The following is a 19,639-nucleotide window of genomic DNA, read 5'->3' as shown; positions in this document are numbered from 1 at the left end:
CTTAAGTCAAATGAAAGCAACCACTTTTTTTGCTTGCCGGGACTGAAAGGCTTTTTGGTTTGTAACTTTTGTTGGGAAGTACCTCATCTAAAAACAAGTTAAGGGAAAGAGCAACTTCCTTTTTTTCAATCCTCTCAGCTAAATCTCAGGCCGTGTGCAGAGTGCCCTCCTCATACTGCTATGTGAGCACCTTTGGAGTGCAAAGCCTAATACACACCATACCAATGCCTGTCAGATAGATGGGTCGAACAGATGATTTCCGGCAGGTCCGATCTGATTTCCGATCGTTTTTCTGATGGATTTGCATAGTAGTGATCGGAAATCCGAACGGAAATCCGATCGTGTCTGTCGGAAAGGATCTATCGGCCCATCTATCTGATGGGGAATTGCATGGTGTGCACCAGGCATACGAGAATGAGTATCTTTCAGGTGGTTGTTCCTTGTCAAGTGATTGATTGTAAGTCTCTCCTTGACAAAAGGACTGGAGTAAAGCCAACGGAAATCTGGGAAAAGCAGATAAGAAAAGTAGTATAGGAAAGATGAGTAAGATTGTAAGAAGGAGTGTTTTTCTCTTTCTTGGGGTGGTGAAGCACTTTTGCTGAAAAGTTGTTAAAAGAGGTTGTGTGAGTAAAAGTGAAGGGGAAAGCTGAGATGACATTTTCGTTTGTTAGCAAAGGGAGTGGGGAGTGGCATGTGAAAGAGGAAGTGATGGCCTGGTGATGGTTTGTAATCGTTTTGGAGGAGCTCTGCCTAGTAGAAAGTAAAAGGAGAAGCTTTGATCGCCCAACGTGGGGCTTGAACCCACGACCCTGAGATTAAGAGTCTCATGCTCTACCGACTGAGCTAGCCGGGCTTGCTTGCTTGAGCTGAAATGTCAAAAATTGCAAAATGGCGCCAGCCTCACCTTTGCCATCCGCACAGAAGAAGGCAATCTTGTATGGCCTGATTTGGCTGGCCACGTTTTTCAGCACCGAGCAACAGGGCAAGGCATTGGTGGTTCAGTGGTAGAATTCTCGCCTGCCACGCGGGAGGCCCGGGTTCGATTCCCGGCCAATGCAAATGCTAGGATTTTGGCACACCTCCACACTTTGCACTTCTCAAGCTTAAGACATCTCTGCAGGCCAGAAGCCATTTAAGGACATTTGCAAGAGTCACCGTGGCACTTGGCCACAGTGCTGGCTGACAGTCGAGAAGAGGGACCCTAGTACCCAGCAAACATGACTCTAAGACACACAAGTTAAAGCAGCCTTGGGACACTTGCGTGCCCAAAGGCCTTGCATGTCTTCTAGCAGTGCCAGTGATGTGCAGCATCTCTCCCTCTCCAGTACTCACCTATTAGGCTTCTTTTTAACTGTCTAGAAAAGCCTCGGAAATGCCAAGTCAGCAGCATCTGCTCATCTGGTGTTGTTTTACAACTTTTTGCCTTGTTGTCTTTGCACTCTACTCAGGGCCTTGCTCAAATTTGGAGCGTTCTCTCTAGGCCCTCATTCATTCTACTTTTGTCCTGAGTTTTCTCACAGTAGATGTTGAGATGTTGTGTCAGCTTACCTACAACTTGCTTTCCCAGCACCTAGCCATTAAGAAAACATACTAAAAGTACAGAAAAAAAAGTAGTAACAAACTTAAGTCAAATGAAAGCAACCACTTTTTTTGCTTGCCGGGACTGAAAGGCTTTTTGGTTTGTAACTTTTGTTGGGAAGTACCTCATCTAAAAACAAGTTAAGGGAAAGAGCAACTTCCTTTTTTTCAATCCTCTCAGCTAAATCTCAGGCCGTGTGCAGAGTGCCCTCCTCATACTGCTATGTGAGCACCTTTGGAGTGCAAAGCCTAATACACACCATACCAATGCTTGTCAGATAGATGGGTCGAACAGATGATTTCCGGCAGGTCCGATCTGATTTCCGATCGTTTTTCTGATGGATTTGCATAGTAGTGATCGGAAATCCGAACGGAAATCCGATCGTGTCTGTCGGAAAGGATCTATCGGCCCATCTATCTGATGGGGAATTGCATGGTGTGCACCAGGCATACGAGAATGAGTATCTTTCAGGTGGTTGTTCCTTGTCAAGTGATTGATTGTAAGTCTCTCCTTGACAAAAGGACTGGAGTAAAGCCAACGGAAATCTGGGAAAAGCAGATAAGAAAAGTAGTATAGGAAAGATGAGTAAGATTGTAAGAAGGAGTGTTTTTCTCTTTCTTGGGGTGGTGAAGCACTTTTGCTGAAAAGTTGTTAAAAGAGGTTGTGTGAGTAAAAGTGAAGGGGAAAGCTGAGATGACATTTTCGTTTGTTAGCAAAGGGAGTGGGGAGTGGCATGTGAAAGAGGAAGTGATGGCCTGGTGATGGTTTGTAATCGTTTTGGAGGAGCTCTGCCTAGTAGAAAGTAAAAGGAGAAGCTTTGATCGCCCAACGTGGGGCTCGAACCCACGACCCTGAGATTAAGAGTCTCATGCTCTACCGACTGAGCTAGCCGGGCTTGCTTGCTTGAGCTGAAATGTCAAAAATTGCAAAATGGCGCCAGCCTCACCTTTGCCATCCGCACAGAAGAAGGCAATCTTGTATGGCCTGATTTGGCTGGCCACGTTTTTCAGCACCGAGCAACAGGGCAAGGCATTGGTGGTTCAGTGGTAGAATTCTCGCCTGCCACGCGGGAGGCCCGGGTTCGATTCCCGGCCAATGCAAATGCTAGGATTTTGGCACACCTCCACACTTTGCACTTCTCAAGCTTAAGACATCTCTGCAGGCCAGAAGCCATTTAAGGACATTTGCAAGAGTCACCGTGGCACTTGGCCACAGTGCTGGCTGACAGTCGAGAAGAGGGACCCTAGTACCCAGCAAACATGACTCTAAGACACACAAGTTAAAGCAGCCTTGGGACACTTGCGTGCCCAAAGGCCTTGCATGTCTTCTAGCAGTGCCAGTGATGTGCAGCATCTCTCCCTCTCCAGTACTCACCTATTAGGCTTCTTTTTAACTGTCTAGAAAAGCCTCGGAAATGCCAAGTCAGCAGCATCTGCTCATCTGGTGTTGTTTTACAACTTTTTGCCTTGTTGTCTTTGCACTCTACTCAGGGCCTTGCTCAAATTTGGAGCGTTCTCTCTAGGCCCTCATTCATTCTACTTTTGTCCTGAGTTTTCTCACAGTAGATGTTGAGATGTTGTGTCAGCTTACCTACAACTTGCTTTCCCAGCACCTAGCCATTAAGAAAACATACTAAAAGTACAGAAAAAAAAGTAGTAACAAACTTAAGTCAAATGAAAGCAACCACTTTTTTTGCTTGCCGGGACTGAAAGGCTTTTTGGTTTGTAACTTTTGTTGGGAAGTACCTCATCTAAAAACAAGTTAAGGGAAAGAGCAACTTCCTTTTTTTCAATCCTCTCAGCTAAATCTCAGGCCGTGTGCAGAGTGCCCTCCTCATACTGCTATGTGAGCACCTTTGGAGTGCAAAGCCTAATACACACCATACCAATGCTTGTCAGATAGATGGGTCGAACAGATGATTTCCGGCAGGTCCGATCTGATTTCCGATCGTTTTTCTGATGGATTTGCATAGTAGTGATCGGAAATCCGAACGGAAATCCGATCGTGTCTGTCGGAAAGGATCTATCGGCCCATCTATCTGATGGGGAATTGCATGGTGTGCACCAGGCATACGAGAATGAGTATCTTTCAGGTGGTTGTTCCTTGTCAAGTGATTGATTGTAAGTCTCTCCTTGACAAAAGGACTGGAGTAAAGCCAACGGAAATCTGGGAAAAGCAGATAAGAAAAGTAGTATAGGAAAGATGAGTAAGATTGTAAGAAGGAGTGTTTTTCTCTTTCTTGGGGTGGTGAAGCACTTTTGCTGAAAAGTTGTTAAAAGAGGTTGTGTGAGTAAAAGTGAAGGGGAAAGCTGAGATGACATTTTCGTTTGTTAGCAAAGGGAGTGGGGAGTGGCATGTGAAAGAGGAAGTGATGGCCTGGTGATGGTTTGTAATCGTTTTGGAGGAGCTCTGCCTAGTAGAAAGTAAAAGGAGAAGCTTTGATCGCCCAACGTGGGGCTCGAACCCACGACCCTGAGATTAAGAGTCTCATGCTCTACCGACTGAGCTAGCCGGGCTTGCTTGCTTGAGCTGAAATGTCAAAAATTGCAAAATGGCGCCAGCCTCACCTTTGCCATCCGCACAGAAGAAGGCAATCTTGTATGGCCTGATTTGGCTGGCCACGTTTTTCAGCACCGAGCAACAGGGCAAGGCATTGGTGGTTCAGTGGTAGAATTCTCGCCTGCCATGCGGGAGGCCTGGGTTCGATTCCCGGCCAATGCAAATGCTAGGATTTTGGCACACCTCCACACTTTGCACTTCTCAAGCTTAAGACATCTCTGCAGGCCAGAAGCCATTTAAGGACATTTGCAAGAGTCACCGTGGCACTTGGCCACAGTGCTGGCTGACAGTCGAGAAGAGGGACCCTAGTACCCAGCAAACATGACTCTAAGACACACAAGTTAAAGCAGCCTTGGGACACTTGCGTGCCCAAAGGCCTTGCATGTCTTCTAGCAGTGCCAGTGACGTGCAGAATCTCTCCCTCTCCAGTACTCAACTATTAGGCTTCTTTTTAACTGTCTAGAAAAGCCTCGGAAATGCCAAGTCAGCAGCATCTGCTCATCTGGTGTTGTTTTACAACTTTTTGCCTTGTTGTCTTTGCACTCTACTCAGGGCCTTGCTCAAATTTGGAGCGTTCTCTCTAGGCCCTCATTCATTCTACTTTTGTCCTGAGTTTTCTCACAGTAGATGTTGAGATGTTGTGTCAGCTTACCTACAACTTGCTTTCCCAGCACCTAGCAATTAAGAAAACATACTAAAAGTACAGAAAAAAAAGTAGTAACAAACTTAAGTCAAATGAAAGCAACCACTTTTTTTGCTTGCCGGGACTGAAAGGCTTTTTGGTTTGTAACTTTTGTTGGGAAGTACCTCATCTAAAAACAAGTTAAGGGAAAGAGCAACTTCCTTTTTTTCAATCCTCTCAGCTAAATCTCAGGCCGTGTGCAGAGTGCCCTCCTCATACTGCTATGTGAGCACCTTTGGAGTGCAAAGCCTAATACACACCATACCAATGCCTGTCAGATAGATGGGTCGAACAGATGATTTCCGGCAGGTCCGATCTGATTTCCGATCGTTTTTCTGATGGATTTGCATAGTAGTGATCGGAAATCCGAACGGAAATCCGATCGTGTCTGTCGGAAAGGATCTATCGGCCCATCTATCTGATGGGGAATTGCATGGTGTGCACCAGGCATACGAGAATGAGTATCTTTCAGGTGGTTGTTCCTTGTCAAGTGATTGATTGTAAGTCTCTCCTTGACAAAAGGACTGGAGTAAAGCCAACGGAAATCTGGGAAAAGCAGATAAGAAAAGTAGTATAGGAAAGATGAGTAAGATTGTAAGAAGGAGTGTTTTTCTCTTTCTTGGGGTGGTGAAGCACTTTTGCTGAAAAGTTGTTAAAAGAGGTTGTGTGAGTAAAAGTGAAGGGGAAAGCTGAGATGACATTTTCGTTTGTTAGCAAAGGGAGTGGGGAGTGGCATGTGAAAGAGGAAGTGATGGCCTGGTGATGGTTTGTAATCGTTTTGGAGGAGCTCTGCCTAGTAGAAAGTAAAAGGAGAAGCTTTGATCGCCCAACGTGGGGCTCGAACCCACGACCCTGAGATTAAGAGTCTCATGCTCTACCGACTGAGCTAGCCGGGCTTGCTTGCTTGAGCTGAAATGTCAAAAATTGCAAAATGGCGCCAGCCTCACCTTTGCCATCCGCACAGAAGAAGGCAATCTTGTATGGCCTGATTTGGCTGGCCACGTTTTTCAGCACCGAGCAACAGGGCAAGGCATTGGTGGTTCAGTGGTAGAATTCTCGCCTGCCACGCGGGAGGCCCGGGTTCGATTCCCGGCCAATGCAAATGCTAGGATTTTGGCACACCTCCACACTTTGCACTTCTCAAGCTTAAGACATCTCTGCAGGCCAGAAGCCATTTAAGGACATTTGCAAGAGTCACCGTGGCACTTGGCCACAGTGCTGGCTGACAGTCGAGAAGAGGGACCCTAGTACCCAGCAAACATGACTCTAAGACACACAAGTTAAAGCAGCCTTGGGACACTTGCGTGCCCAAAGGCCTTGCATGTCTTCTAGCAGTGCCAGTGACGTGCAGCATCTCTCCCTCTCCAGTACTCACCTATTAGGCTTCTTTTTAACTGTCTAGAAAAGCCTCGGAAATGCCAAGTCAGCAGCATCTGCTCATCTGGTGTTGTTTTACAACTTTTTGCCTTGTTGTCTTTGCACTCTACTCAGGGCCTTGCTCAAATTTGGAGCGTTCTCTCTAGGCCCTCATTCATTCTACTTTTGTCCTGAGTTTTCTCACAGTAGATGTTGAGATGTTGTGTCAGCTTACCTACAACTTGCTTTCCCAGCACCTAGCAATTAAGAAAACATACTAAAAGTACAGAAAAAAAAGTAGTAACAAACTTAAGTCAAATGAAAGCAACCACTTTTTTTGCTTGCCGGGACTGAAAGGCTTTTTGGTTTGTAACTTTTGTTGGGAAGTACCTCATCTAAAAACAAGTTAAGGGAAAGAGCAACTTCCTTTTTTTCAATCCTCTCAGCTAAATCTCAGGCCGTGTGCAGAGTGCCCTCCTCATACTGCTATGTGAGCACCTTTGGAGTGCAAAGCCTAATACACACCATACCAATGCCTGTCAGATAGATGGGTCGAACAGATGATTTCCGGCAGGTCCGATCTGATTTCCGATCGTTTTTCTGATGGATTTGCATAGTAGTGATCGGAAATCCGAACGGAAATCCGATCGTGTCTGTCGGAAAGGATCTATCGGCCCATCTATCTGATGGGGAATTGCATGGTGTGCACCAGGCATACGAGAATGAGTATCTTTCAGGTGGTTGTTCCTTGTCAAGTGATTGATTGTAAGTCTCTCCTTGACAAAAGGACTGGAGTAAAGCCAACGGAAATCTGGGAAAAGCAGATAAGAAAAGTAGTATAGGTAAGATGAGTAAGATTGTAAGAAGGAGTGTTTTTCTCTTTCTTGGGGTGGTGAAGCACTTTTGCTGAAAAGTTGTTAAAAGAGGTTGTGTGAGTAAAAGTGAAGGGGAAAGCTGAGATGACATTTTCGTTTGTTAGCAAAGGGAGTGGGGAGTGGCATGTGAAAGAGGAAGTGATGGCCTGGTGATGGTTTGTAATCGTTTTGGAGGAGCTCTGCCTAGTAGAAAGTAAAAGGAGAAGCTTTGATCGCCCAACATGGGGCTCGAACCCACGACCCTGAGATTAAGAGTCTCATGCTCTACCGACTGAGCTAGCCGGGCTTGCTTGCTTGAGCTGAAATGTCAAAAATTGCAAAATGGCGTCAGCCTCACCTTTGCCATCCGCACAGAAGAAGGCAATCTTGTATGGCCTGATTTGGCTGGCCACGTTTTTCAGCACCGATCAACAGGGCAAGGCATTGGTGGTTCAGTGGTAGAATTCTCGCCTGCCACGCGGGAGACCCGGGTTCGATTCCCGGCCAATGCAAATGCTAGGATTTTGGCACACCTCCACACTTTGCACTTCTCAAGCTTAAGACATCTCTGCAGGCCAGAAGCCATTTAAGGACATTTGCAAGAGTCACCGTGGCACTTGGCCACAGTGCTGGCTGACAGTCGAGAAGAGGGACCCTAGTACCCAGCAAACATGACTCTAAGACACACAAGTTAAAGCAGCCTTGGGACACTTGCGTGCCCAAAGGCCTTGCATGTCTTCTAGCAGTGCCAGTGACGTGCAGCATCTCTCCCTCTCCAGTACTCACCTATTAGGCTTCTTTTTAACTGTCTAGAAAAGCCTCGGAAATGCCAAGTCAGCAGCATCTGCTCATCTGGTGTTGTTTTACAACTTTTTGCCTTGTTGTCTTTGCACTCTACTCAGGGCCTTGCTCAAATTTGGAGCGTTCTCTCTAGGCCCTCATTCATTCTACTTTTGTCCTGAGTTTTCTCACAGTAGATGTTGAGATGTTGTGTCAGCTTACCTACAACTTGCTTTCCCAGCACCTAGCAATTAAGAAAACATACTAAAAGTACAGAAAAAAAAGTAGTAACAAACTTAAGTCAAATGAAAGCAACCACTTTTTTTGCTTGCCGGGACTGAAAGGCTTTTTGGTTTGTAACTTTTGTTGGGAAGTACCTCATCTAAAAACAAGTTAAGGGAAAGAGCAACTTCCTTTTTTTCAATCCTCTCAGCTAAATCTCAGGCCGTGTGCAGAGTGCCCTCCTCATACTGCTATGTGAGCACCTTTGGAGTGCAAAGCCTAATACACACCATACCAATGCCTGTCAGATAGATGGGTCGAACAGATGATTTCCGGCAGGTCCGATCTGATTTCCGATCGTTTTTCTGATGGATTTGCATAGTAGTGATCGGAAATCCGAACGGAAATCCGATCGTGTCTGTCGGAAAGGATCTATCGGCCCATCTATCTGATGGGGAATTGCATGGTGTGCACCAGGCATACGAGAATGAGTATCTTTCAGGTGGTTGTTCCTTGTCAAGTGATTGATTGTAAGTCTCTCCTTGACAAAAGGACTGGAGTAAAGCCAACGGAAATCTGGGAAAAGCAGATAAGAAAAGTAGTATAGGAAAGATGAGTAAGATTGTAAGAAGGAGTGTTTTTCTCTTTCTTGGGGTGGTGAAGCACTTTTGCTGAAAAGTTGTTAAAAGAGGTTGTGTGAGTAAAAGTGAAGGGGAAAGCTGAGATGACATTTTCGTTTGTTAGCAAAGGGAGTGGGGAGTGGCATGTGAAAGAGGAAGTGATGGCCTGGTGATGGTTTGTAATCGTTTTGGAGGAGCTCTGCCTAGTAGAAAGTAAAAGGAGAAGCTTTGATCGCCCAACGTGGGGCTCGAACCCACGACCCTGAGATTAAGAGTCTCATGCTCTACCGACTGAGCTAGCCGGGCTTGCTTGCTTGAGCTGAAATGTCAAAAATTGCAAAATGGCGCCAGCCTCACCTTTGCCATCCGCACAGAAGAAGGCAATCTTGTATGGCCTGATTTGGCTGGCCACGTTTTTCAGCACCGAGCAACAGGGCAAGGCATTGGTGGTTCAGTGGTAGAATTCTCGCCTGCCACGTGGGAGGCCCGGGTTCGATTCCCGGCCAATGCAAATGCTAGGATTTTGGCACACCTCCACACTTTGCACTTCTCAAGCTTAAGACATCTCTGCAGGCCAGAAGCCATTTAAGGACATTTGCAAGAGTCACCGTGGCACTTGGCCACAGTGCTGGCTGACAGTCGAGAAGAGGGACCCTAGTACCCAGCAAACATGACTCTAAGACACACAAGTTAAAGCAGCCTTGGGACACTTGCGTGCCCAAAGGCCTTGCATGTCTTCTAGCAGTGCCAGTGATGTGCAGCATCTCTCCCTCTCCAGTACTCACCTATTAGGCTTCTTTTTAACTGTCTAGAAAAGCCTCGGAAATGCCAAGTCAGCAGCATCTGCTCATCTGGTGTTGTTTTACAACTTTTTGCCTTGTTGTCTTTGCACTCTACTCAGGGCCTTGCTCAAATTTGGAGCGTTCTCTCTAGGCCCTCATTCATTCTACTTTTGTCCTGAGTTTTCTCACAGTAGATGTTGAGATGTTGTGTCAGCTTACCTACAACTTGCTTTCCCAGCACCTAGCCATTAAGAAAACATACTAAAAGTACAGAAAAAAAAGTAGTAACAAACTTAAGTCAAATGAAAGCAACCACTTTTTTTGCTTGCCGGGACTGAAAGGCTTTTTGGTTTGTAACTTTTGTTGGGAAGTACCTCATCTAAAAACAAGTTAAGGGAAAGAGCAACTTCCTTTTTTTCAATCCTCTCAGCTAAATCTCAGGCCGTGTGCAGAGTGCCCTCCTCATACTGCTATGTGAGCACCTTTGGAGTGCAAAGCCTAATACACACCATACCAATGCCTGTCAGATAGATGGGTCGAACAGATGATTTCCGGCAGGTCCGATCTGATTTCCGATCGTTTTTCTGATGGATTTGCATAGTAGTGATCGGAAATCCGAACGGAAATCCGATCGTGTCTGTCGGAAAGGATCTATCGGCCCATCTATCTGATGGGGAATTGCATGGTGTGCACCAGGCATACGAGAATGAGTATCTTTCAGGTGGTTGTTCCTTGTCAAGTGATTGATTGTAAGTCTCTCCTTGACAAAAGGACTGGAGTAAAGCCAACGGAAATCTGGGAAAAGCAGATAAGAAAAGTAGTATAGGAAAGATGAGTAAGATTGTAAGAAGGAGTGTTTTTCTCTTTCTTGGGGTGGTGAAGCACTTTTGCTGAAAAGTTGTTAAAAGAGGTTGTGTGAGTAAAAGTGAAGGGGAAAGCTGAGATGACATTTTCGTTTGTTAGCAAAGGGAGTGGGGAGTGGCATGTGAAAGAGGAAGTGATGGCCTGGTGATGGTTTGTAATCGTTTTGGAGGAGCTCTGCCTAGTAGAAAGTAAAAGGAGAAGCTTTGATCGCCCAACGTGGGGCTCGAACCCACGACCCTGAGATTAAGAGTCTCATGCTCTACCGACTGAGCTAGCCGGGCTTGCTTGCTTGAGCTGAAATGTCAAAAATTGCAAAATGGCGCCAGCCTCACCTTTGCCATCCGCACAGAAGAAGGCAATCTTGTATGGCCTGATTTGGCTGGCCACGTTTTTCAGCACCAAGCAACAGGGCAAGGCATTGGTGGTTCAGTGGTAGAATTCTCGCCTGCCACGCGGGAGGCCTGGGTTCGATTCCCGGCCAATGCAAATGCTAGGATTTTGGCACACCTCCACACTTTGCACTTCTCAAGCTTAAGACATCTCTGCAGGCCAGAAGCCATTTAAGGACATTTGCAAGAGTCACCGTGGCACTTGGCCACAGTGCTGGCTGACAGTCGAGAAGAGGGACCCTAGTACCCAGCAAACATGACTCTAAGACACACAAGTTAAAGCAGCCTTGGGACACTTGCGTGCCCAAAGGCCTTGCATGTCTTCTAGCAGTGCCAGTGACGTGCAGAATCTCTCCCTCTCCAGTACTCACCTATTAGGCTTCTTTTTAACTGTCTAGAAAAGCCTCGGAAATGCCAAGTCAGCAGCATCTGCTCATCTGGTGTTGTTTTACAACTTTTTGCCTTGTTGTCTTTGCACTCTACTCAGGGCCTTGCTCAAATTTGGAGCGTTCTCTCTAGGCCCTCATTCATTCTACTTTTGTCCTGAGTTTTCTCACAGTAGATGTTGAGATGTTGTGTCAGCTTACCTACAACTTGCTTTCCCAGCACCTAGCAATTAAGAAAACATACTAAAAGTACAGAAAAAAAAGTAGTAACAAACTTAAGTCAAATGAAAGCAACCACTTTTTTTGCTTGCCGGGACTGAAAGGCTTTTTGGTTTGTAACTTTTGTTGGGAAGTACCTCATCTAAAAACAAGTTAAGGGAAAGAGCAACTTCCTTTTTTTCAATCCTCTCAGCTAAATCTCAGGCCGTGTGCAGAGTGCCCTCCTCATACTGCTATGTGAGCACCTTTGGAGTGCAAAGCCTAATACACACCATACCAATGCCTGTCAGATAGATGGGTCGAACAGATGATTTCCGGCAGGTCCGATCTGATTTCCGATCGTTTTTCTGATGGATTTGCATAGTAGTGATCGGAAATCCGAACGGAAATCCGATCGTGTCTGTCGGAAAGGATCTATCGGCCCATCTATCTGATGGGGAATTGCATGGTGTGCACCAGGCATACGAGAATGAGTATCTTTCAGGTGGTTGTTCCTTGTCAAGTGATTGATTGTAAGTCTCTCCTTGACAAAAGGACTGGAGTAAAGCCAACGGAAATCTGGGAAAAGCAGATAAGAAAAGTAGTAAAGGAAAGATGAGTAAGATTGTAAGAAGGAGTGTTTTTCTCTTTCTTGGGGTGGTGAAGCACTTTTGCTGAAAAGTTGTTAAAAGAGGTTGTGTGAGTAAAAGTGAAGGGGAAAGCTGAGATGACATTTTCGTTTGTTAGCAAAGGGAGTGGGGAGTGGCATGTGAAAGAGGAAGTGATGGCCTGGTGATGGTTTGTAATCGTTTTGGAGGAGCTCTGCCTAGTAGAAAGTAAAAGGAGAAGCTTTGATCACCCAACGTGGGGCTCGAACCCACGACCCTGAGATTAAGAGTCTCATGCTCTACCGACTGAGCTAGCCGGGCTTGCTTGCTTGAGCTGAAATGTCAAAAATTGCAAAATGGCGCCAGCCTCACCTTTGCCATCCGCACAGAAGAAGGCAATCTTGTATGGCCTGATTTGGCTGGCCACGTTTTTCAGCACCGAGCAACAGGGCAAGGCATTGGTGGTTCAGTGGTAGAATTCTCACCTGCCACGCGGGAGGCCCGGGTTCGATTCCCGGCCAATGCAAATGCTAGGATTTTGGCACACCTCCACACTTTGCACTTCTCAAGCTTAAGACATCTCTGCAGGCCAGAAGCCATTTAAGGACATTTGCAAGAGTCACCGTGGCACTTGGCCACAGTGCTGGCTGACAGTCGAGAAGAGGGACCCTAGTACCCAGCAAACATGACTCTAAGACACACAAGTTAAAGCAGCCTTGGGACACTTGCGTGCCCAAAGGCCTTGCATGTCTTCTAGCAGTGCCAGTGACGTGCAGCATCTCTCCCTCTCCAGTACTCACCTATTAGGCTTCTTTTTAACTGTCTAGAAAAGCCTCGGAAATGCCAAGTCAGCAGCATCTGCTCATCTGGTGTTGTTTTACAACTTTTTGCCTTGTTGTCTTTGCACTCTACTCAGGGCCTTGCTCAAATTTGGAGCGTTCTCTCTAGGCCCTCATTCATTCTACTTTTGTCCTGAGTTTTCTCACAGTAGATGTTGAGATGTTGTGTCAGCTTACCTACAACTTGCTTTCCCAGCACCTAGCAATTAAGAAAACATACTAAAAGTACAGAAAAAAAAAGTAGTAACAAACTTAAGTCAAATGAAAGCAACCACTTTTTTTGCTTGCCGGGACTGAAAGGCTTTTTGGTTTGTAACTTTTGTTGGGAAGTACCTCATCTAAAAACAAGTTAAGGGAAAGAGCAACTTCCTTTTTTTCAATCCTCTCAGCTAAATCTCAGGCCGTGTGCAGAGTAGTGTTGGGCGAACAGTGTTCGCCACTGTTCGGGTTCTGCAGAACATCACCCTGTTCGGGTGATGTTCGAGTTCGGCCGAACACCTGACGGTGCTCGGCCAAACCGTTCGGCCATATGGCCGAACTAAGAGCGCATGGCCGAACGTTCCCCGAACGTTCGGCTAGCGCTGTGATTGGCCGAACGGGTCACGTGGTTCGGACCCGAACGCGCTCTGATTGGCCGAACTGTCACGTGGTTCGGGTAAATAAATACCCGAACCACGTCATATCTCCGCCATTTGTCTGTGGGTTTAGCTTTGGGTAGGCAGGCAGGGTAGTTCGCGCTCCAGCCACGCTAGCCAGGGTCCCCCCTGTCATTGTGTCACTGCTGGGAACAGTAGTACACCGCTTGCTCAGCCACACTATATAGCATTCTGTTTACTGCCACTCTGTGTACCTCGCTCAGCCACACTATATAGCATTCTGTTTACTGCCACTCTGTGTCTGCTGGGAATAGTAGTACACCGCTTGCTCAGCCACACTATATAGCATTCTGTTTACTGCCACTCTGTGTACCTCGCTCAGCCACACTATATAGCATTCTGTTTACTGCCACTCTGTGTCTGCTGGGAATAGTGGTACACCGCTCGCTCAGCCACACTATATAGCATTCTGTTCACTGTTCTGTGTCTGCTGGGAATAGTGGTACACCGCTCGCTCAGCCACACTATATAGCATTCTGTTTACTGTTCTGTGTCTGCTGGGAATAGTGGTACACCGCTCGCTCATCCACACTATATAGCATTCTGTTCACTGTTCTGTGTCTGCTGGGAATAGTGGTACACCGCTCGCTCAGCCACACTATATAGCATTCTGTTCACTGTTCTGTGTCTGCTGGGAATAGTGGTACACCGCTCGCTCAGCCACACTATATAGCATTCTGTTCACTGTTCTGTGTCTGCTGGGAATAGTGGTACACCGCTCGCTCAGCCACACTATATAGCATTCTGTTTACTGTTCTGTGTCTGCTGGGAATAGTGGTACACCGCTCGCTCAGCCACACTATATAGCATTCTGTTTACTGTTCTGTGTCTGCTGGGAATAGTGGTACACCGCTCGCTCAGCCACACTATATAGCATTCTGTTTACTGTTCTGTGTCTGCTGGGAACAGTAGTACACCGCTCGCTCAGCCAGAGTATATAGCATTGTGTTTACTGCCACTCTGTGTACACCGCTCAGCCAGACTATATACCATTGTTTACTGACACTCTGTGTACACCGCTCAGCCAGACTATATACCATTGTTTACTGACACTCTGTGTACACCGCTCAGCCAGACTATATACCATTGTTTACTGACACTCTGTGTACACCACTCAGCCAGACTATATACCATTGTTTACTGCCACTCTGATTCTGCTGGGAACAGTAGTACACCGCTCGCTCAGCCAGACTATATACCATTGTTTACTGACACTATATAGCAGACTATATAGCATTGTGTGTACACCGCTCAGCCAGACTATATACCATTGTTTACTGACACTCTGTGTACACCGCTCAGTCAGACTATATACCATTGTTTACTGCCACTCTGATTCTGCTGGGAACAGTAGTACACCGCTCGCTCAGCCAGACTATATACCATTGTTTACTGACACTCTGTGTACACCGCTCAGCCAGACTATATACCATTGTTTACTGCCACTCTGATTCTGCTGGGAACAGTAGTACACCGCTCGCTCAGCCAGACTATATAGCATTGTGTTTACTGCCACTCTGTGTACACCGCTCAGCCACACTATATAGCATTGCGTACTCTGCCAGTCAGTGTGTATATTGCTGGGATCAGTAATACTCCACTCACCGTCAACCACTATATGAGCTCAACATGAGTTCCCCAGAGACCTCCGCTGTGAGCAGCACTCCCAACAACAGCAACAGCCAACGCCCCACGCAAGCTATAACATCCACCCCAGCAGCCAGTGGTCAGCAGCAGCCCTCCCCGGAGGAGAACGTTGTGTCCATCAGTCCGTCGCCAGAGCGATTAATGAGGGCTGCCATTGAGGAGATGATGGGGCCTGATGTGGAGGAGGAGGTCTGGCTCAGGCCAGCATCCCAAGTTAATGTTGAGGACGATGAGGGGTCTGTGTCTGGGGATGTTGGGGTGGCAGAGGTGGTGGGTGGGTCAGACTCAGGAGAAGAGTTGTATGATGAGGATGATGATCGGGACCATCTGTATGTGCCTCAGAGTCCGACCCCGGAAAACATGTTGTATCGTGTGTTTAGGTACTAAAATCTGCGTTCCCTCCCAGTAGTGTTGGGCGAACAGTGTTTGCCACTGTTCGGGTTCTGCAGAACATCACCCTGTTCGGGGTGACTATATAGCAGACTATATAGCATTGTGTTTAATGCCACTCTGTGTACACGGCTCAGCCACACTATATAGCATTGTGTTTACTTCCACTCTGTGTCTGCTGGGAACAGTAGTACACCGCTCACCCGCCACTGTATAGCATTGTGCTCTGTGTCACTGCTGACAATAGTGGTACACCGCTCACCCACCACTGTATAGCATTTCTGTACTGCCACTGTACTGCTGCCAGTCAGCGTGTACTTTAAGGATAAGTGAAATGAGGAAGAAATCCGGTGAAAGAGGGAGGGGCAAGGGAAGAGGTGTTTCCCCTGACGGTTCACGTACAGGCCACAGGGGAGCACCCAAGAAAACCCACTCAATACTGCCCATGTTGTCCAGGACAACAACCCTCACAGATCCAAAAGAACAGGACCAGATAATTACTTGGATGACCTCTCAAGCGTCCAGCAGTGGGTTAAGCAGCACCAGCACATCACGCACGAGGTCCGAGTCCTCAGCCAGTTAAAGTCTGGGCTTTCTTTGAAGACTGCACTGAGGATGTTACCATGGCGATTTGCAAGGTGTGCAAGACCCGCCTGAGCAGGGGGAAAAGTATTAACAACCTCTCCACCACCAGCATGAGCCGCCACATTCTATCCAAACATACCACTCTGTGGGCAAACGCGGCAGGACAGGGTACCACCAGCAACACTGCCTCCCTTGGGTTCACCAGACTCACCACCAGACCCGCCTCAGCAGCAGCAGTAGCCCAGCCATTGCGTGGTTCACAACATTCACAAACATCAGACAATGCTGACACTGTCACTTTCCGGACTAGTGCTCTTGAGGTCTCCCAGTGTTCATCAAACACAACAACCAACAGCCCTTCGGTGTGCAGCGCTACGGTTGAGTTGTCTGTCTCTGAGATGTTTGAGCACAAGAGGAAATTGCCAGCAAATGACCCCCGGGCCGTGGCAGTAACAGCCAGCCAGCATAGCCAAGCTTCTGGCCTGCGAAATGCTGCCATATCGAGTGGTGGAGACAAACAGCTTCAAGGGCATGATGTCAGTGGCCATCCCACATTACGTGGTTCCCAGCCGCTACCACTTTGCGCGCTCTGCAGTGCCTGAGTTGCATGAGCACGTGGTCAGCTAAATAACCCGAAGCTTGAAGAATGCCGTTGCCTGCAAGGTTCACCTCACCACTGACACCTGGACGAGTGCGTTCGGCCAGGGTCGATACATCTCCCTTACCGCGCACTGGGTGAACCTTGTGGAGCCTGGCAGCGATTCCTCACCTGCTACGGCGCGGGTGTTGCCCACGCCGCAAACAGCTGGATAACAACAGCAGCACCTACCTCTCTGACTCCTTCTCCTCCAACGCATCTCAAAGCTGTACCTCATCCGGAAATGCTAACCCAGCACCAGCAGCAGTAGGATCGTGGAAGCAGTGCAGCACAGCTGTTGGCATGCGTCAGCAAGCGTTGCTGAAGCTGATCTGCCTTGGGGATAAGCAGCACACAGGGGAGGAAATTTGGAGGGGAATAAAGGAACAGACGGATTTGTGGCTGGCACCGCTGGACCTGAAACCGGGCATGAAGCTAGACACCTGGCACGAACTGGCAATGTACGCAATAGAGGTGCTGGCTTGCCCGGCAGCCAGCGTTATGTCGGAACGCTGTTTCAGTGCTGCCGGAGGCATCATCACAGATCGGCGTATCCGCCTCTCCACAGAAAATGCAGACCGTCTGACTCAAATTAAAATGAATCAATCCTGGATTGGAAACGACTACGCAACACTCCTGGACCCCAACCAAGTAACATGACCGATGAACATCTGGGATGGTTTAGCGTTTCCGGTCCCTGTTTATTGAACCTCTCATCTGTATTACATTTATGACTGCATGGCGGCAAAAAGCATTGCTGCTATATCCGCACGCTTTTTGTCCTCATGCAAGGCCTGGGTTGTTGTGTCTCACAAAGCGTGGCCTTCTCCTCCTGCGCCTCCTCCTGTTCCATCACGTGTGCTGCTGCTGCTGCTGCTGGGTTACCGTTGCCGGTCCCTGTTTATGGAACCTCTTATCTTTATTACATTTATGACTACATGGCGGTACAAAGCATGCTATCCGCACGCTTTTTGTCCTCATGCAAGGCCTGGGTTGTTGTGTCTCACAAAGCGTGGCCTTCTCCTCCTGCGCCTCCTCCTGTTCCATCACGTGTGCTGCTGCTGCTGCTGCTGCTGGGTTAGCGTTGCCGCGTGGTCCCTGTTTATTGAACCTCTTATCTTTATTACATTTATGACTACATGGCGGTACAAAGCATGCTATCGCACGCTTTTTGTCCTCATGCAAGGCCTGGGTTGTTGTGTCTCACAAAGCGTGGCCTTCTCCTCCTGCGCCTCCTCCTGTTCCATCACGTGTGCTGCTGCTGCTGCTGCTGCTGGGTTAGCGTTGCCGCGTGGTCCCTGTTTATTGAACCTCTTATCTTTATTACATTTATGACTACATGGCGGTACAAAGCATGCTATCCGCACGCTTTTTGTCCTCATGCAAGGCCTGGGTTGTTGTGTCTCACAAAGCGTGGCCTTCTCCTCCTGCGCCTCCTCCTGTTCCATCACGTGTGCTGCTGCTGCTGCTGCTGGGTTAGCGTTGCCGCGTGGTCCCTGTTTATTGAACCTCTTATCTTTATTACATTTATGACTACATGGCGGTACAAAGCATGCTATCCGCACGCTTTTTGTCCTCATGCAAGGCCTGGGTTGTTGTGTCTCACAAAGCGTGGCCTTCTCCTCCTGCGCCTCCTCCTGTTCCATCACGTGTGCTGCTGCTGGGTTAGCGTTGCCGCGTGGTCCCTATTTATTGAACCACTTATCTTTATTACATTTATGACTGCATGGTGGTACAAAGCATGCTATCCGCACGCTTCTTGTCCTCATGCAAGGCCTGGGTTGTTGTGTCTCAAAGCGTGGCCTTCTCCTCCTGCGCCACCCTCCTCCTGTTCCATCACGTGTGCTGCTGCTGGATTAGCATTACCGGTCCCTTTTCCTGGAACCTCTTATATGTATTACATTTATGACTGCATGCCGACAAAAAGCATGTTACCTGTGCAAAGAAAACAGACATTTCCCGCATTTAAAAGACAGTTTTCCCTTTGAAACTTTAAAATCGATTTTCTCAAAAACTATAAGCTCTTTTTGCTAAATTTTTTTTTCCTCTTGTACCCACTCCCAAGGTGCACATACCCTGTAAATTTGGGGTATGTAGCATGTAAGGAGGCTTTACAAACCACAAAAGTTCGGGTCCCCATTGACTTCCATTATGTTCGGAGTTCGGGTCGAACACCCGAACATCGCGGCCATGTTCGGCCTGTTCGGCCCGAACCCGAACATCTAGATGTTCGCCCAACACTAGTGCAGAGTGCCCTCCTCATACTGCTATGTGAGCACCTTTGGAGTGCAAAGCCTAATACACACCATACCAATGCCTGTCAGATAGATGGGTCGAACAGATGATTTCCGGCAGGTCCGATCTGATTTCCGATCGTTTTTCTGATGGATTTGCATAGTAGTGATCGGAAATCCGAACGGAAATCCGATCGTGTCTGTCGGAAAGGATCTATCGGCCCATCTATCTGATGGGGAATTGCATGGTGTGCACCAGGCATACGAGAATGAGTATCTTTCAGGTGGTTGTTCCTTGTCAAGTGATTGATTGTAAGTCTCTCCTTGACAAAAGGACTGGAGTAAAGCCAACGGAAATCTGGGAAAAGCAGATAAGAAAAGTAGTATAGGAAAGATGAGTAAGATTGTAAGAAGGAGTGTTTTTCTCTTTCTTGGGGTGGTGAAGCACTTTTGCTGAAAAGTTGTTAAAAGAGGTTGTGTGAGTAAAAGTGAAGGGGAAAGCTGAGATGACATTTTCGTTTGTTAGCAAAGGGAGTGGGGAGTGGCATGTGAAAGAGGAAGTGATGGCCTGGTGATGGTTTGTAATCGTTTTGGAGGAGCTCTGCCTAGTAGAAAGTAAAAGGAGAAGCTTTGATCACCCAACGTGGGGCTCGAACCCACGACCCTGAGATTAAGAGTCTCATGCTCTACCGACTGAGCTAGCCGGGCTTGCTTGCTTGAGCTGAAATGTCAAAAATTGCAAAATGGCGCCAGCCTCACCTTTGCCATCCGC

At 47.5% G+C, this 19,639-nt stretch overlaps 16 non-coding genes across 16 annotated transcripts; 7 read left to right on the top strand and 9 right to left on the bottom strand.

Annotated features, from left to right (window-relative positions):
- Window positions 1–780: 780 nt before the first annotated feature.
- On the bottom strand, window positions 781–853 carry TRNAK-CUU (transfer RNA lysine (anticodon CUU)). The gene has a single exon. It is a non-coding gene; the product is annotated as a tRNA-Lys (tRNA).
- A 134-nt stretch (window positions 854–987) lies between these two features.
- On the top strand, window positions 988–1,058 carry TRNAG-GCC (transfer RNA glycine (anticodon GCC)). The gene has a single exon. It is a non-coding gene; the product is annotated as a tRNA-Gly (tRNA).
- Window positions 1,059–2,401: 1,343 nt separating this feature from the next.
- TRNAK-CUU (transfer RNA lysine (anticodon CUU)) lies at window positions 2,402–2,474 on the bottom strand. Its single transcript has one exon. It is a non-coding gene; the product is annotated as a tRNA-Lys (tRNA).
- Window positions 2,475–2,608: 134 nt separating this feature from the next.
- On the top strand, window positions 2,609–2,679 carry TRNAG-GCC (transfer RNA glycine (anticodon GCC)). Its single transcript has one exon. It is a non-coding gene; the product is annotated as a tRNA-Gly (tRNA).
- A 1,343-nt stretch (window positions 2,680–4,022) lies between these two features.
- Window positions 4,023–4,095, bottom strand: TRNAK-CUU (transfer RNA lysine (anticodon CUU)). Its single transcript has one exon. It is a non-coding gene; the product is annotated as a tRNA-Lys (tRNA).
- Window positions 4,096–4,229: 134 nt separating this feature from the next.
- Window positions 4,230–4,300, top strand: TRNAG-GCC (transfer RNA glycine (anticodon GCC)). The gene has a single exon. It is a non-coding gene; the product is annotated as a tRNA-Gly (tRNA).
- A 1,343-nt stretch (window positions 4,301–5,643) lies between these two features.
- Window positions 5,644–5,716, bottom strand: TRNAK-CUU (transfer RNA lysine (anticodon CUU)). Its single transcript has one exon. It is a non-coding gene; the product is annotated as a tRNA-Lys (tRNA).
- A 134-nt stretch (window positions 5,717–5,850) lies between these two features.
- TRNAG-GCC (transfer RNA glycine (anticodon GCC)) lies at window positions 5,851–5,921 on the top strand. Its single transcript has one exon. It is a non-coding gene; the product is annotated as a tRNA-Gly (tRNA).
- Window positions 5,922–7,264: 1,343 nt separating this feature from the next.
- On the bottom strand, window positions 7,265–7,337 carry TRNAK-CUU (transfer RNA lysine (anticodon CUU)). Its single transcript has one exon. It is a non-coding gene; the product is annotated as a tRNA-Lys (tRNA).
- A 134-nt stretch (window positions 7,338–7,471) lies between these two features.
- On the top strand, window positions 7,472–7,542 carry TRNAG-GCC (transfer RNA glycine (anticodon GCC)). Its single transcript has one exon. It is a non-coding gene; the product is annotated as a tRNA-Gly (tRNA).
- A 1,343-nt stretch (window positions 7,543–8,885) lies between these two features.
- Window positions 8,886–8,958, bottom strand: TRNAK-CUU (transfer RNA lysine (anticodon CUU)). The gene has a single exon. It is a non-coding gene; the product is annotated as a tRNA-Lys (tRNA).
- Window positions 8,959–9,092: 134 nt separating this feature from the next.
- Window positions 9,093–9,163, top strand: TRNAG-GCC (transfer RNA glycine (anticodon GCC)). Its single transcript has one exon. It is a non-coding gene; the product is annotated as a tRNA-Gly (tRNA).
- A 1,343-nt stretch (window positions 9,164–10,506) lies between these two features.
- Window positions 10,507–10,579, bottom strand: TRNAK-CUU (transfer RNA lysine (anticodon CUU)). The gene has a single exon. It is a non-coding gene; the product is annotated as a tRNA-Lys (tRNA).
- A 134-nt stretch (window positions 10,580–10,713) lies between these two features.
- Window positions 10,714–10,784, top strand: TRNAG-GCC (transfer RNA glycine (anticodon GCC)). The gene has a single exon. It is a non-coding gene; the product is annotated as a tRNA-Gly (tRNA).
- Window positions 10,785–12,127: 1,343 nt separating this feature from the next.
- TRNAK-CUU (transfer RNA lysine (anticodon CUU)) lies at window positions 12,128–12,200 on the bottom strand. Its single transcript has one exon. It is a non-coding gene; the product is annotated as a tRNA-Lys (tRNA).
- Window positions 12,201–19,502: 7,302 nt separating this feature from the next.
- Window positions 19,503–19,575, bottom strand: TRNAK-CUU (transfer RNA lysine (anticodon CUU)). The gene has a single exon. It is a non-coding gene; the product is annotated as a tRNA-Lys (tRNA).
- Between the last annotated feature and the right edge of the window lie 64 nt (window positions 19,576–19,639).

This window comes from Hyperolius riggenbachi, chromosome 4 (assembly GCF_040937935.1).
Source record: "Hyperolius riggenbachi isolate aHypRig1 chromosome 4, aHypRig1.pri, whole genome shotgun sequence".
In the NCBI taxonomy this organism is placed as follows: Eukaryota; Metazoa; Chordata; class Amphibia; order Anura; family Hyperoliidae; genus Hyperolius; species Hyperolius riggenbachi.
This window is presented reverse-complemented; position numbering and strand designations above follow the sequence as displayed.